The sequence below is a fragment of the Pleurodeles waltl genome, chromosome 5 (assembly GCF_031143425.1).
Source record: "Pleurodeles waltl isolate 20211129_DDA chromosome 5, aPleWal1.hap1.20221129, whole genome shotgun sequence".
Taxonomy (NCBI): domain Eukaryota; kingdom Metazoa; phylum Chordata; class Amphibia; order Caudata; family Salamandridae; genus Pleurodeles; species Pleurodeles waltl.
This window is the reverse complement of record NC_090444.1, coordinates 1473276039-1473289243: the sequence shown is the minus strand read 5'-3', so window position 1 is coordinate 1473289243 and position 13205 is coordinate 1473276039.

The following is a 13205-nucleotide window of genomic DNA, read 5'->3' as shown; positions in this document are numbered from 1 at the left end:
CTGTGCATTTTTTAAAACTAGAGACCTAGGAGAATCCAAGATGGGGTGACTTGTGGGGCTCTGACCAGGTTCTGTTACCCAGAATCCTTTGCAAACCTCAAAATTTGGCTAAAAAAAACACATTTTCCTCACATTTTGGTGACAGAAAGTTCTGGAATCAGAGAGGAGCCACAAATTTCCTTCTACCCAGCGTTCCCCCAAGGCTCCTGATAAAAATGATACCTCACTTGTGTGGGTAGGCCTAGCGCCCACGACAAGAAATGCCCGAAAACGCAAAGTGGGCACATCAAATTTTTTTAAAGAAAACAGAGGTGTTTTTTGCAAAGTGCCTACATGTAGATTTTGGCCTCTAGCTCAGCCGACACCTAGGGAAACCTACCAAACCTGTGCATTTTTTAAAACTAGAGACCTAGGGGAATCCAAGATGGGGTGACTTGTGGGGCTCTGACCAGGTTCTGTTACCCAGAATCCTTTGCAAACCTCAAAATTTGGCAAAAAAAACACATTTTCCTCAAATTTGGTGACAGAAAGTTCTGGAATCAGAGAGGAGCCACAAATTTCCTTCCACCCAGCGTTCCCCCAAGTTTCTCGATAAAAATGATACCTCACTTGTGTGGGTAGGCCTAGCGCCCGCGACAAGAAATGCCCGAAAACGCAACGTGGGCACATCACATTTTTTTAAAGAAAACAGAGGTTTTTTTGTGCAAAGTGCCTACCTGTAGATTTTGGCCTCTAGCTCAGCCGACACCTAGGGAAACCTACCAAACCTGTGCATTTTTTAAAACTAGAGACCTAGGGGAATCCAAGATGGGGTGACTTGTGGGGCTCTGACCAGGTTCTGTTACCCAGAATCCTTTGCAAACCTCAAAAGTTGGCAAAAAAAACACATTTTCCTCATATTTTGGTGACAGAAAGTTCTGGAATCAGAGAGGAGCCACAAATTTCCTTCCACCCAGCGTTCCCCCAAGTTTCTCGATAAAAATGATACCTCACTTGTGTGGGTAGGCCTAGCACCCGCGACAGGAAATGCCCCAAAACGCAACGTGGACACATCACATTTTTTTAAAGGAAACAGAGGTGTTTTTTGCAAAGTGCCTACCTGTAGATTTTGGCCTCTAGCTCAGCCGGCACCTAGGGAAACCTACCAAACCTGTGCATTTTTTAAAACTAGAGACCTAGGGGAATCCAAGATGGGGTGACTTGTGGGGCTCTGACCAGGTTCTGTTACCCAGAATCCTTTGCAAACCTCAAAATTTGGCTAAAAAAACACATTTTCCTCACATTTTGGTGACAGAAAGTTCTGGAATCAGAGAGGAGCCACAAATTTCCTTCCCCCAGCGTTCCCCCAAGTTTCTCGATAAAAATGATACCTCACTTGTGTGGGTAGGCCTAGCACCCGCGACAGGAAATGCCCCAAAACGCAATGTGGACACATCACATTTTTTTAAAGGAAACAGAGGTGTTTTTTGCAAAGTGCGTACCTGTAGATTTTGGCCTCTAGCTCAGCCGGCACCTAGGGAAACCTACCAAACTTGTGCATTTTTGAAAACTAGAGACCTAGGGGAATCCAAGATGTGGTGACTTGTGGGGCTCTGACCAGGTTCTGTTACCCAGAATCCTTTGCAAACCTCAAAATTTGGCTAAAAAAAACACATTTTCCTCACATTTTGGTGACAGAAAGTTCTGGAATCAGAGAGGAGCCACAAATTTCCTTCTACCCAGCGTTCCCCCAAGGCTCCTGATAAAAATGATACCTCACTTGTGTGGGTAGGCCTAGCGCCCGCGACAAGAAATGCCCGAAAACGCAACCTGGGCACATCACATTTTTTTAAAGGACACAGAGGTGTTTTTTGCAAAGTGCCTACCTGTAGATTTTGGCCTCTAGCTCAGCCGGTACCTAGGGAAACCTACCAAACCTGTGCATTTTTTAAAACTAGAGACCTAGGGGAATCCAAGATGGGGTGACTTGTGGGGCTCTGACCAGGTTCTGTTACCCAGAATCCTTTGCAAACCTCAAAATTTGGCAAAAAAAACACATTTTCCTCACATTTTGGTGACAGAAAGTTCTGGAATCAGAGAGGAGCCACACATTTCCTTCCACCCAGCGTTCCCCCAAGGCTCCTGATAAAAATGATACCTCACTTGTGTGGGTTGGCCTAGCACCCGCGACAGGAAATGCCCCAAAACGCAACGTGGACACATAATTTTTTTTTAAAGGAAACAGAGGTGTTTTTTGCAAAGTGCCTACCTGTAGATTTTGGCCTCTAGCTCAGCCGGCACCTAGGGAAACCTACCAAACCTGTGCATTTCTGAAAACTAGAGACCTAGGGGAATCCAAGATAGGGTGACTTGTGGGGCTCTGACTAGGTTCTGTTACCCAGAATCCTTTGCAAACCTCAAACTGTGGCTAAAAAAAACACATTTTCCTCACATTTTGGTGACAGAAAGTTCAGGAATCAGAGAGGAGCCACAAATTTTCTTCTACCCAGCGTTCCCCTAAGGCTCCTGATAAAAATGATACCTCACTTGTGTGGCTAGGCCTAGCGCCCGCGACAAGAAATGCCCGAAAACGCAACGTGGACACATCACATTATTTTAAAGAAAACAGAGGTGTTTTTTGCAAAGTGCCTACCTGTAGATTTTGGCCTCTAGCTCAGCCGACACCTAGGGAAACCTACCAAACCTGTGCATTTTTTAAAACTAGAGACCAAGGGGAATCCAAGATGGGGTGACTTGTAGGGCTCTGACCAGGTTCTGTTACCCAGAATCCTTTGCAAAACTCAAAATTTGGCCAAAAAAAACACATTTTCCTCACATTTTGGTGACAGAAAGTTCTGGAATCAGAGAGGAGCCACAAATTTCCTTCCACCCAGCGTTCCCCCAAGTTTCTCGATAAAAATGATACCTCACTTGTGTGGGTAGGCCTAGCGCCCGTGACAGAAAATGCCACAAAACGCAATGTGGACACATCACATTTTTTGAAAGAAAACAGAGGTGTTTTTTGCAAAGTGCCTACCTGTAGATTTTGGCCTCTAGCTCAGCCGGCACCCAAGGAAACCTACCAAAGCTGTGCATTTTTGAAAACTAGAGACCTAGGGGAATCCAAGATGGGGTGACTTGTGGGGCTCTGACCAGGTTCTGTTACCCAGAATCCTTTGCAAACCTCAAAATTTGGCTAAAAAAACACATTTTCCTCACATTTTGGTGTCAGAAAGTTCTCAAATCAGAGAGGAGCCACAAATTTCCTTCTACCCAGCGTTCCCCCAAGGCTCCTGATAAAAATGATACCTCACTTGTGTGGGTAGGCCTAGCGCCCACGACAAGAAATGCCCGAAAACGCAACGTGGACACATCAAATTATTTTAAAGAAAACAGAGGTGTTTTTTGCAAAGTGCCTACCTGTAGATTTTGGCCTCTAGCTCAGCCGACACCTAGGGAAACCTACCAAACCTGTGCATTTTTTAAAACTAGAGACGTAGGGGAATCCAAGATGGGGTGACTTGTGGGGCTCTGACCAGGTTCTGTTACCCAGAATCCTTTGCAAAACTCAAAATTTGGCCAAAAAAAACACATTTTCCTCAAATTTGGTGACAGAAAGTTCTGGAATCAGAGAGGAGCCACAAATTTCCTTCCACCCAGCGTTCCCCCAAGTTTCTCGATAAAAATGATACCTCACTTGTGTGGGTAGGCCTAGCGCCCGCGACAAGAAATGCCCGAAAACGCAACGTGGGCACATCACATTTTTTTAAAGAAAACAGAGGTTTTTTTGTGCAAAGTGCCTACCTGTAGATTTTGGCCTCTAGCTCAGCCGACACCTAGGGAAACCTACCAAACCTGTGCATTTTTTAAAACTAGAGACCTAGGGGAATCCAAGATGGGGTGACTTGTGGGGCTCTGACCAGGTTCTGTTACCCAGAATCCTTTGCAAACCTCAAAAGTTGGCAAAAAAAACACATTTTCCTCATATTTTGGTGACAGAAAGTTCTGGAATCAGAGAGGAGCCACAAATTTCCTTCCACCCAGCGTTCCCCCAAGTTTCTCGATAAAAATGATACCTCACTTGTGTGGGTAGGCCTAGCACCCGCGACAGGAAAAGCCCCAAAACGCAACGTGGACACATCACATTTTTTTAAAGGAAACAGAGGTGTTTTTTGCAAAGTGCCTACCTGTAGATTTTGGCCTCTAGCTCAGCCGGCACCTAGGGAAACCTACCAAACCTGTGCATTTTTTAAATCTAGAGACCAAGGGGAATCCAAGATGGGGTGACTTGTGGGGCTCTGACCAGGTTCTGTTACCCAGAATCGTTTGCAAACCTCAAAATTTGGCAAAAAAAACACATTTTCCTCACATTTTGGTGACAGAAAGTTCTGGAATCAGAGAGGAGCCACAAATTTCCTTCCACCCAGCGTTCCCCCAAGGCTCCTGATAAAAATGATACCTCACTTGTGTTGGTAGGCCTAGCACCCGTGACAGGAAATGCCCCAAAACGCAACGTGGACACATCAATTTTTTTTAAAGGAAACAGAGGTGTTTTTTGCAAAGTGCCTATCTGTAGATTTTGGCCTCTAGCTCAGCCGGCACCTAGGGAAACCTACCAAACCTGTGCATTTCTGAAAACTAGAGACCTAGGGGAATCCAAGATGTGGTAACTTGTGGGGCTCTGACCAGGTTCTGTTACCCAGAATCCTTTGCAAACCTCAAAATTTGGCTAAAAAAAACACATTTTCCTCACATTTTGGTGACAGAAAGTTCAGGAATCAGAGAGGAGCCACAAATTTCCTTCTACCCAGCGTTCCCCCAAGGCTCCTGATAAAAATTATACCTCACTTGTGTGGGTAGGCCTAGCGCCCGCGACAAGAAATGCCCGAAAACGCAACCTGGGCACATCAATTTTTTTAAAGGACACAGAGGTGTTTTTTGCAAAGTGCCTACCTGTAGATTTTGGCCTCTAGCTCAGCCGGCACCTAGGGAAACCTACCAAACCTGTGCATTTCTGAAAACTAGAGACCTAGGGGAATCCAAGATAGGGTGACTTGTGGGGCTCCGACCAGTTTCTTTTACCCAGAATCCTTTGCAAAACTCAAAATTTGGCCCAAAAAAACACATTTTCCTCACATTTTGGTGACAGAAAGTTCTGGAATCAGAGAGGAGCCACAAATTTCCTTCCACCGAGCGTTCCCCCAAGGCTCCTGATAAAAATGATACCTCACTTGTGTGGGTAGGCCTAGCACCCGCGACAGGAAATGCCCCAAAACGCAACGTGGACACATCAATTTTTTTTAAAGGAAACAGAGGTGTTTTTTGCAAAGTGCCTACCTGTAGATTTTGGCCTCTAGCTCAGCCGGCACCTAGGGAAACCTACCAAACCTGTGCATTTCTGAAAACTAGAGACCTAGGGGAATCCAAGATAGGGTGACTTGTGGGGCTCTGACCAGGTTCTGTTACCCAGAATCCTTTGCAAACCTCAAAATTTGGCTAAAAAAAACACATTTTCCTCACATTTTGGTGACAGAAAGTTCTGGAATCAGAGAGGAGCCACAAATTTCCTTCTACCCAGCGTTCCCCCAAGGCTCCTGATAAAAATGATACCTCACTTGTGTGGGTAGGCCTAGCGCCCGCGACAAGAAATGCCCGAAAACGCAACCTGGGCACATCACATTTTTTTAAAGGACACAGAGGTGTTTTTTGCAAAGTGCCTACCTGTAGATTTTGGCCTCTAGCTCAGCCGGTACCTAGGGAAACCTACCAAACCTGTGCATTTTTTAAAACTAGAGACCTAGGGGAATCCAAGATGGGGTGACTTGTGGGGCTCTGACCAGGTTCTGTTACCCAGAATCCTTTGCAAACCTCAAAATTTGGCAAAAAAAACACATTTTCCTCACATTTTGGTGACAGAAAGTTCTGGAATCAGAGAGGAGCCACACATTTCCTTCCACCCAGCGTTCCCCCAAGGCTCCTGATAAAAATGATACCTCACTTGTGTGGGTTGGCCTAGCACCCGCGACAGGAAATGCCCCAAAACGCAACGTGGACACATAATTTTTTTTTAAAGGAAACAGAGGTGTTTTTTGCAAAGTGCCTACCTGTAGATTTTGGCCTCTAGCTCAGCCGGCACCTAGGGAAACCTACCAAACCTGTGCATTTCTGAAAACTAGAGACCTAGGGGAATCCAAGATAGGGTGACTTGTGGGGCTCTGACTAGGTTCTGTTACCCAGAATCCTTTGCAAACCTCAAACTGTGGCTAAAAAAAACACATTTTCCTCACATTTTGGTGACAGAAAGTTCAGGAATCAGAGAGGAGCCACAAATTTTCTTCTACCCAGCGTTCCCCTAAGGCTCCTGATAAAAATGATACCTCACTTGTGTGGCTAGGCCTAGCGCCCGCGACAAGAAATGCCCGAAAACGCAACGTGGACACATCACATTATTTTAAAGAAAACAGAGGTGTTTTTTGCAAAGTGCCTACCTGTAGATTTTGGCCTCTAGCTCAGCCGACACCTAGGGAAACCTACCAAACCTGTGCATTTTTTAAAACTAGAGACCTAGGGGAATCCAAGATGGGGTGACTTGTGGGGCTCTGACCAGGTTCTGTTACCCAGAATCCTTTGCAAACCTCAAAATTTGGCAAAAAAAACACATTTTCCTCACATTTTGGTGACAGAAAGTTCTGGAATCAGAGAGGAGCCACAAATTTCCTTCCACCCAGCGTTCCCCCAAGTCTCCCGATAAAAATGATACCTCACTTGTGTGGGTAGGCCTAGCGCCCTCGACAGGAAATGGCCCAAAAAACAACGTGGACACATCACATTTTTTTAAAGAAAACAGAGGTGTTTTTTGCAAAGTGCCTACCCTTCCTACAGGGTCGCTCCCCCTGCGTGACATTGGCGCCAAAAAAAAAATCCCCGGTGCCTAGTGGTTTCTGCCCCCTTTGGGGCAGATTGACCTAAAATTGGCCAATCTGCCCCTAAGGGGGGCAGAAATGGTCTAAATAAAATGTTCCCCCCAGGGGAGCGACCCTTGCCTAATGGGTCCCTCCCCATCTCTAAAAAAACAAACAAACAAAAAAAACACAAAAAAACAATTTGCCCTGGCACCTAGAGGTTTCTGCCCCCGGGGTGGAAGAAATGGTCTAAAATAAATTTGCCCCCCCACACACCCAACCCCCCCCTGGGAGCGACCCTTGCCTACGGGGTCGCTCCCCCTGCGTGACATTGGCGCCAACAAAAAAAATCCCCGGTGCCTAGTGGTTTCTGCCCCCTTGGGGGCAGATTGACCTAAAATCGGTCAATCTGCAGAAATGGTCTAAATACAATTTGCCCCCCAGGGGAGCGACCCTTTGCCTAATGGGTCGCTCCCCATCTCTAAAAAAACAAACAAACAAAAAAAAACACCCCAAAAAAAATTGTCCTGGCGTCTGGAGGTTTCTGCCCCCCCTGGGGGCCGATCGGCCTAATAACAATAGGCCGATCTGCCCCCGGGGGGGCAGAAATGGCCTAAAATAAATTCCCCCTCCCCAGCCCCCCAACCTCCCCCGGGAGCGACCCTTGCCTACGGGATCGCTCCCCCGCGTGACATTGGCACCAAAAAAAATAATCCCCGGTGCCTAGTGGTTTCTGCCCCCTTGGGGGCAGATTGACCCAAAATCGGCCAATCTGGGACAGAAATAGTCTAAATATAATTTTCCCCTCCAGGGGAGCGACCCTTGTCCAAGGGGTCGCTCCCCATCTGTAAAACAAAAAAATCCCCGGTGCCTGCTGGTTTCTGCCCCCCTTTGGGGCAGATCGGCCTAGTCAAAATAGGCTGATCTACCCCCCAGGGGGGCACAAATGGCCTAAAATAATCCCCCCCCCCCAGGGGAGCGACCCTTGCCTAAGGGGTCGCACCCCTTGCGTGAAATTCACGAAAACAAAAAAAAAACTCCCTGGTGTCTAGTGGTTTCTGCCCCCCTTGGGGGCAGATTGGCCTCATCAAAATAGGCCAATCTACCCCCAAAGGGGGCAGAAATGGCCTAAATATAATTTGCCCCCTAGGGGAGCGACCCTTGCCTAAGGGGTTGCTCCCCACCTAAAAAAGAACCAAAACAAAACAAAAAGAAAAAAAAAAAATGATCCCTGTTGCCTAGAGGTTTCTGCCCCCTCTGGGGGCAGACCGGCCTAATAATAGGCCGATCCCCCCAGGGGGCAGAAAAGGCCTTTCCAAAAAAAATCCCTCCCCTGGGAGCAACCCTTGCCCAAAGGGTCGCTCCCTTATGTCCATTTAAAAAAAAAAAAAAATCCCTGGTGTCTAGTGGGGTTTCAAAAGCCGGATTGCAAGCAATCCGGCTTTTGAAACGCTGGGAGAGACTTCAAAGGGAAGGAAATACATTTCCTTCCCTTTGAAGCCTCTCCGGGCCTCCCCCACGTGTTTGAAAGAGAAATGCTGAGCATTTCTCTTTCGATCGCGATGGGGGAGGCCCTGTGACAAATCAGCGCGCGCTCGAGTGCTGACGTCACGGGGGGGTCGGGGGTGGAAGGGGAAGGGCATCCCCTTCCATCCCTGACTTGGGGGGGTGGGGGGGAACCCCACAGAGGGAGCGCTAGCGCTCCCTCTGGGCTCTGTGACCAGGACGTAATGGTTACGTCCTGGGCACAGCAGCACTGTGCCTCAGGACGTAACCATTACGTCCTGGGCACAGAACCGGTTAAATACTACTAGTGGGCCTGCAGCACTGATTGTGCCACCCACTTAAGTAGCTCATTAACCTTGTCTCAGGCCTGCTATTGCAAGGCCTGTGTGTGCAGTTTCACTGCTAATTCGATGTGGCATTTAAAAGTACTTGCCAAACCTAAAACTCCCCTTTTTCTACATATGTCATCCCTAAGGTATGCCCTAGGTAATCCATAGGACAGGGTGCTGTGTAGGCAAAAGGCAGGACATGTACCTGTGTAGCTTACATGTCCTGTTAGTAGAAAACTCCTAAATTTGTTTTACACTGCTGTGAGGTCTGATCCCTTCAAAGGCTAACATTGGGGCTACCCTCGTATATTGTTTGAGTGGTAGCTGCTGATCCGAAAGGAGTAAGAAGGTCATATTTATTATGGCCAGAATGGTGATACAAAATGGTCGATTTCCGGCGCTCGTGATAATAGTAGAGAGTTGACCTACCAGAGTCCAGTCCTCCTCTGACTCAGATCAGGCCCTCAGGATGCAGTATTGCCAAGACTTGCTCTTCCCATGCTGTGAGTTGTGGGGGAGGAGGTGGGGGTCCACTGCCAGTCGTCTGGATAGCGAGCTGGGGTCTTGCTGCTATGGAATGCACCTTTCCCCGTAGGTCGTTCTACCTCTTCCTGATGTCATCCTTAGTTCTGGGGTGCTGTCCCACGGCGTTGACCCGGTCCACGATTCTCCGCCAAAGCTCCATCTTCCTGGCTATTGATATCTGCTGCACCCTGCATGAAAACTAAACAACGCATCGCTGTGTGTGGCCTGGGAAATCGAGGCACACCTCTTTGTTTTCCATTCATCTCCTCCTCTGCGGTTTTTTGCAGAGATTTTGAATGCAAACCAGGTACTTTTGTGCTTGAAAGAGACAGTTACTACTTTTAAAAGACTAAAGACACCACTTTATATCACTTTTACAGGGATATCTCAATATATACTTATTGCATTTTAATCATTTTGACCTGCATCTTATCAGATAAATATTATAAATTTTTCTAAACACTGTGTGGTTTATTTTTGTGATGCTATATTGTGTTATTGCATGCTTTATTGCACAAATACTTTACACATTGCTTTCTAAGTTAAGCCTGACTGCTCAGTGCCAAGCTAACCAAGGGTGCGCACAGGATATTTTTGTTTATGTGTGACTTACCCTGACTAGAGTGAAGGTCCTTGCTTGGACAGGGGGTAACCTGACTGCCAACCAAAGACCCAATTTCTAACATTCACCCTCACTCCCACCACTCCACTACACCCCACACACTCTACCATCACATCTCACTTACCCCAATGCCAAGCCCTGCATGCAGTACCAATGCATGGATACCCCTCACAGCCCTGCATGGACACTCATCACTAAAGCATGCACACCATAGAGAATTAACAATCCAACTATACAGTAACATACACAAGTGAAAGCTGGCAGGGCAAATCCAACCATAGAGGTGAAGCCAGGGATGTACAATATGTCATACATATAAATCATAACACATCATTTACATCCCCACAGGTACCCCAGCCAATGTCAGCGGAGAGGGGGTGCCAGCACTATCCAGTCCTCCAACATAAGATGCCTCCAGTGATGACAGTAACTTTGGTCTTCAGGATCTGGACGAGCTTCCTGGCCCATCAGGGTCCACTGGACAGCCGGTTACCCAAGCCCAGACACACCACCACCGAGCCCCCCTATCCCTCCCCTCTCCCACCACAGCACCCACCCAGCATACCCACACCTCTGTCCCCAGGACACGTCAATCAGCAGTGTGTCCACCTCTACAGGGACCTCAGGCCACACCTCACACACAAGACAATCAGGGACCTTGGGTCAGTGGCAGTGGGCACACGGTTCAGGGAACAGAGGCACAGGTCAACAGGGAAACTGGGAGGACTGCTGTGCACCAGGGGGAGGACAGGCCCAGGGAAACGACTCTCCAGGACGCACTTGCCGAAACCCTGAGAGCCTATCAACATTCCCAGGACACGATGGGCCAGATCCTGGACAACGTGCCGGAGAACAGGAGGCTGCAGGAGGGACAGTACCAAGGGATCAGGGAGGACTTGCAGGCCATCAACAACACCCTGATCTCCATAGCAGGGGTGCTGGCAGACATGGCCAACATTATGAGGGAGGCAGTCTCACACCAGCGGGCCCCTGCCACTAGCCAGACATCTGAACAGCCTTCCACTTCCGCTGCCGCTAGTGGCCAGAGGCCCTGCCAGAGGACTCACAGGCCACCAGCACCCCTCCCCCTGCAGAAAGTGAACCACACCACAAACGTTTCCTGTGCTCCAGACAAAAGCCAGATACACTTTCCAAGACCCTGCCAGGAAATGAGACTCTCCTGAGTGTCAAACTTGTGTCCCACTCAGTCACCCTGTTCAACTTGAACTGCCATTGCTCCCTTTCCTATGTCCCCTTGGACAATGCACCTGTGCTACATACAGACTGGAACAATACCCTGGACTTTCTTCCATCATCACCCCATCCCATTGCACTTTCCTCCTATATGTTAGCACTTCAATAAACACAATTTAAAAGAAATCTATTTGGAGTATGTCATGTATATCAAATATATATTCTTTGAAACAGGTACAAACATTGCTAATTAACTGTACATATTTTGAGCATAGATAAATGACCTGTAGCTGGCTGTAGTGATCACACCAGTAGTATTTCTCAAATCACCAACATCTGCAAAATGAATTGCCAGAGGGAACAGTAATGGGACATAGAAGTGGGAAATGTCAGCATGCCATTGCCACACAGATAACAACCGAAGTCATTAAAATGTAAAGTTATACTGTCCTACCTGTGTGTCATTGGAAGTACTGTCGTATAACTGATGATCTGTTGTCTTCATCCTCATCCTCTGCCTCCTCATCCTCACTGTCCACAGGGTCTACTGCTGCCACAGTGGCATCTCCAGTCTCCTCCTCCTGAAGAAAAGGGACATGGCATCTGAGGGCCAGGTTGTGCAACATGCAGCATGCCACTACTATCTGGCAGACCTTCTTGGGTGAGTATCACAGGGATCCACCTGTTAGATGGAGGTACTGGAACCTGGTCCTCCCAATTATCCTTCTGGTTCACCCATGTGCCTCATTATGACGTTCTACTGCCCTTGTCCTGGCATTCCTCACAGGGGTCTGCAGCCATGATAGGTTTGGGTAACCAGAGTGACCTGCAAATATTGAGGGACAAAATGTAGCCACACACTATCCTAGGAGGTTAACACCAGAGGCATACACTTGCATACACTGGTTGGGGACCAAGGCTCACCTATTATCCGCACCCTGTGCCTCTGTAGTTGGGCCATCACACTTGGGATGCTGCTAATCCTCAGGACAAAGGCATCATGCAGCGACCCAGGATACTTAGCATTGATGGGGAGACGTACTGGTCTGCCAAGCACACCATCTGCACATTCATGGAGTGGAATCTCTTACGATTCCTGAACACCTGTGCATTCGGGTGGGGGGGCAAATGCAATATGTGTACCATCAATCACCCCAATTATATTGGGGATATGTCCCATTGCATAAAACTCGGCCTTCACCGTGGCCAAATCCTCAACATGGGGGAAAGCAATGTAGCTGCACATGTGTTTTATCAGGGCAGACAACACTATTGAGAACATTGGCTGTGACATTCCTGCTGCCAAGCCCACTGTCACTTGGAAAGAACCAGTTGACAGGAAATGAAGTACTGATAGCACTTGCACAAGAGGGGATCTCCCAGTGGGGTGACGGATAGCAGATATCAGGTCTGGCTCCATTTGGGCACACAGCTCTGTGATTGTGGCCATGTCCAGTCTATAGGTCAGTATAATGTGCCTGTTCTCCAGTGTAGCCAAGCCCACCAGAGGTCTGTACACGGGGACAAAGGCACAAAAAAATGAAAAAGCAAAAATCTAAGAGAAAAACAGTATGTGGTTGTGTAATGGTCTGCAATAAAACAGTAGTGCACATCAATCACTGTATGTCAAGTACAAATCCAAGTGCTATCCTCACTGCTGATCATCAAATGTTAGAAATGGGGTCTCTGGTTGGCAGTCAGTTTGCATTCTGTCCAAGCAGGGTCCCTCATTCTAGTCAGGGTAGGGGAGATACACAGCTCAGATAGCTTCTCCTCACCGCCTTGGTAGCTTTGCACAAGCAGTCAGACTTATCTCAGATACAATGTGTAAAGTATTTGTACAAACACACATAGTAATACAGTGAAAACACCACAAAAGAACTCCATCCCAATTTAGGAAAATAGCCAATATTTACCTAAATCAAACAAGACCACAATCACAAAACACAAGCATACAGAAGCAGAGATATGAATTTTTAAAGTGAAAAGAGTCTTAATCCATAGAAATCAATGGATGTGTTGTTTTAGCACAAAGTACCTGCTATGTGTAAAAAGTAATGCTGCACTGGCGAGCGTGCTTTGGAAAAGCAAGCGATGCATTGATTCCTCACTAGCAAGTGAGGATATGCGTTGATTCTTTCTCCGCCG